The 4,792-nt window shown below is 27.5% G+C and overlaps 1 protein-coding gene across 1 annotated transcript in view; it reads right to left on the minus strand.

Moving 5' to 3' along the window:
* The window catches only part of LOC122269845 (uncharacterized), a 13,203-nt gene that overhangs the window by 6,830 nt on the left and 1,581 nt on the right, over window positions 1-4,792 (minus strand). The window lies entirely within an intron of this gene.

Raw genomic sequence — 4,792 nt, forward strand, 5'->3', positions numbered from 1 at the left:
AAATAAGTAAGCAAATAGCTTATCATAATATTTATGATTTCTTGATATTAAATTTAATTTGGATATATCAATTACATTTTAAAAATATTTAATTTTTCATTTTCAAATATATAAATTTATGTTTCGTATAATATTAAAACATATATTTGTTGTTAAAAATGCATATAACATTCAAATTTGAAGCAATAAAATAATAATCTTTGCAACCGTACATTTATCGACGAAATAAAATTGGGCGGTGATACCCGACATTCATGTGAGCTGGGCTACCCGAATTTGTAATTACTTGAACAATTTTTTACATACAAACTTCTTTCTTTGTGCAAATTAAACTTAAGACTACACACTTTAATGCTGTATGTATAGAAAAAATTAATTTTGAAAATAATCTTTTTTTAATATAACAATTAATGTCCGATGGCCAATTGACTTGAAAAAATATTCCATACATATGAAATTGACAGTGCGCGGGGGTACCCGCTGGGCGGGGCTACCCGACTCTCCCCTACCTTGCTATTTTTAATTTCACTTATATTTTTATTCGTTTAAAAAATTATGTTAGATTAAAAGATCAATACATACATTTAAACTGAATTCAAATTTGACGCAAAACTTTAAAAAAAGATAAGATTTTTAATAAATAACAAACATTACAAAAGTCAAGCAATAACACTTTTCAAGAAGTATCAGACACGTTTTTATGAAGTTTTTGAAAATTTAAAATAACAGCTTTTTACAACCACCATAGAAATATTTCAAGAGTTTGAAACTTTTCGAAATATTTCGCAGTCGACAAGGATGAAACTTTTACAGGATTACATTTTTGAAATATTTTGAGACTGCAGGACTTTAAATTCATCTGACATGTAGCTTAAATTCATGTTACTTAAATTCATCTGATATGTAACCATTTAACTGTTTTAATTGAATCTTTCTTTCTCTCTCTCTGCCAATCAGTTTATTTTCTATTTTATAGTTGCTGAAAAAACGATCCAATTTTAGGTTTAAGGCTACTAATATCTTACGGCTGCGGAACCTTGTAATTATGAACCCAATCACGAAGACAAGGAAATTCATGGATCAAGTTTCGGAAAAAATTTTGTCTTCGTGGAGGACTTTTTGATGAAACTTACCCGCATTTGCGTTTCATGAAGAGTGAAATCACGAAAACCTTGCATGGTCAGTTTCATGGCACGGGGACTTAAACCCATGATCTGTTTACCACTTAAGATGTTTTATGTCAACACTGTGGTTGGTGCGAGCCGGGTGCGGAATTCGTTTCGACCAGTCATCTCTATGATTCGAACCAGGTTCACTTCATTAGAAGGTGAACCCTCTGAGCCACCACGGCTCTATAAGAGGGAGGGGAGGGAATGTCGAACACGCATTTAATTGCTTGATTTTAATATTCACAAATAAACTAATGAAAACAAAATAATAGATCACCATCCAATCACAATGAGAGTTATGGTGCACGGTATTTTATAATTTCTTATAATTTCTTATCATTTTTTTACAAATGTTTAACAGTACTATTTTGATATCTATTTTTGCACAAATAGTAAAATAATATTTTACATCTCACCATTTTCTTATATCTTTTCCGTGTAGTTTATATTATATAAGTTTTCAATAATCTAATCGGTTACGAAAATGTAAGTTAAAATAAAGCAAAATTATGCAATATTAATTACCTATTAACTTGTACTCGTAATTTTAAATTATCAACTTAAAGCTAATTTCTGCATAATTTTAATTTAAGCTTTAATGGCAAAGAAAAAGTATGAATCGTTGCACTATTTTTTATATATCTGAAACAATAAAGATTTTATTTTTCACATTCTTCAAAGGTACTTAACAGCAGAATACCTTCCCAAAACGCGAAAATGAGAGGAAATATGGAATTAAAAAATTAAAGGTGGTTGAGATTAGGACCATTTAGTTGAATTGAATACCACATACCACTACGCATTTATTATATTAGCTGTTCAAAATTTTCGGGTCGAGTGAAATAATATTAATCCAATTTATCCACGCAGAGAAATATAATTCTAATAAAATTACCGTACCGTATGTTGATGACACATTTCTGGTAAAGAGACCTATAATTCTGGTTGATAAAACCAAAATATATGGTACTTAAGACATTCTTTTGGTAATTTTCATTTGGTAATGGTTTACCTGGTTTTCAAAATAACATTTCTTATTATCACAAACTTAGTAAAAAGTACAAAACGGAAAAGTTAATTCAACCGATTAAATGATTTTAATACTATACTCTACGATATCATGATAAAATTACCACATTTTATCACATATTATAAGACCATATTTTACTTTTAATTTTATCAAAATTTTTTAGCAAAGCGCTTATTTAAAAATTACCGAGTTTTGGGAAGTTCTAAAAGAGCCAGAAACACTGCAAATTTGATCATATTCTGGTAGGTTCGACGTTGTTTTTAGTGCATTTTGAAAAAGGTACTTATCAGGAAAATAAAATCCTTCTTAAACTTGATTACACAATATTAGGGAACTTGCACGGGAACATGGTATAATTTTACAACTTATTAAAATTGCAGAAAATGTGTACTATAGTATGCTTCAAATTTTCGATATTAAGGTTAAACTTTGAACCAATTTTCTGTAATTGTAAAAAGTTAACTTATGTTGGGCATAAATATGTCATATAATTAATCGATTTTGATGCTACATTTCTTTTTAATCTGATATAGATAAAATACAATAATGCGTGTTTTTTGATAAAAAATATTTTTTTTTCAGTTTAGAAATTGCAAAATGCAGTTTTAGTGTTTGACAAAAAATTAAATTAGCGTGTAATAACAATTAAATAAAGTTAATAGAGTTTAATTAGCCACATCAAAAATGATAAAAATACTCCTTAAGCTGAAAGCTCATTTCAACATGTATTTTTTAATTGCAAAGTTTTTGCATACTTTAACATTTTAAAGACACCATGCTTAATTAAAATGGATATGAAGGAAACTGTTACATTTTGTTTTATTTGTTAAAAATATCAAAAGTTACATACTAAGTATTTATTTATAAATTTTATTAAACATAATATTATTAAACGTTTAAAAATTAAGGTAGGTAAGAAAAAAATTTCTGAGATATATTTGAAATAATAATGTTATTTCCGGACCAAAATATTTTCTTTATAAGTCGGTATAGTTAGTTATAGATGAATACTAAGTATGTAGAATTTGCATACAATGTAAGACATATTAAAATTCTTCATTTCTTCAGAGAACAATGTCTTGGCAATGGCACTGAATTCAAATTGCAAGATTATTATATTAAGTAGGGCATGTAATGAAGCAGTTTAATAAATTCGTAAAAACATCGTAAAAATAAAGTTTTTTACGAATAAGAAATAAAAAACCCCAGAATGAGGCGAGTTAAAATACAAATTCAAGTTCAAGTTACAGAAAATATTCAAGCTCACGCTTTTGCATGAAATATAATGAAATGAAACGTTTAACTGCATAAAATGCTAAATCAGTACTGGGCAATTCCACTTTTACGGATGTAACTTTAATAGACTTTAAATGAGTATAACTTAAATTAAAAATCATCAAATACTTGTAATATCTTTCGTATGGATAACTCTTGGAGTCCTCTGTACTTGCTCTAAAACTTTTTAACCTCCGTGGTTTTTATTTCTGAAGAAAAGAAAAACTGTCTGTTATAGTAACGTAACTGTTAACGTAACTCACACAAATGTCGAAACTGGACAATAGACAATTTGTTTATATATTTCTTTGAATTATACCAATTTTTTTTAAATGCATATTAAGGAGATTGTAAAGTTCCTACAAGCATTTACATTTTAAGGATTGTGACTTTCAATAATTATAAAAATCAAAAACTAATTTGTTCCGGAGTTATGACTCTATGATTTTAATCTATGAAATACAAAATGGATCCCGAAAATAAATAAAGTATTGCAAAAGGAAATTTATTTTTAATAATAAACAGTCTTAGTAATTTTAAGAACATATTGCTAGAAAGAATTTTATTAATCAAGTTTTCAGTAAAAGAATACTTTTCATACCCTTCTTTTATAAAAGAAATAATTAAATAAATTTAGATACATGCTTTTGGATTAACATAAATTCTTAATTTATTTTACGTGTTACCTGAAAATTACGTGTTTTTTTTCAAAAATATGCTTGTGAGAATTGACGTCGTACCTCCCATTACTGCTTGAACACTAATGCACAGCACAACTACTTGAATTTTGGAAAACAGTATTAATGACATCAAAAAATGCGTCATTATTCATAACAATTAATATCTTCCAGGACATACTAAAATATAAATTTCTTAAAATAGATTTGCTAAAATTGTAACTATTGTTAAAGAGACTCACACAACTGTCGAAATTGCACAATCTACAATTAATTATACAGTGGTGGCCAAAAGTGTGGACACTTTTTGAAAGTTTCATGTTTTTCAACTTTTTGTGTTTGTAGAATATATTAATTTTCACTTAAATACAAACGTTTATACATCAAATTGAAGGTAATTTAATGTAAAATTTAGTAATAAATACAGTATTACAGTATCTGTATTACAAAAAAAGTTATGCAATTAATAGTAAGATCTATCTTAGATTTGCATTTTTTTAAAGTGATACTTACACAATCAATATTTAGTAGGATAACCCTTAATTTTTAAGACAGCTTAACAGCGTCTTTTCATCGAGTGAACGAGTGTTTGGAGTTCATCTTTCGTAATCACATGGTGCCAAGAATCAATTATAGCTTCA

This window comes from Parasteatoda tepidariorum, chromosome 9 (genome assembly GCF_043381705.1).
Source record: "Parasteatoda tepidariorum isolate YZ-2023 chromosome 9, CAS_Ptep_4.0, whole genome shotgun sequence".
Classification (NCBI taxonomy): domain Eukaryota; kingdom Metazoa; phylum Arthropoda; class Arachnida; order Araneae; family Theridiidae; genus Parasteatoda; species Parasteatoda tepidariorum.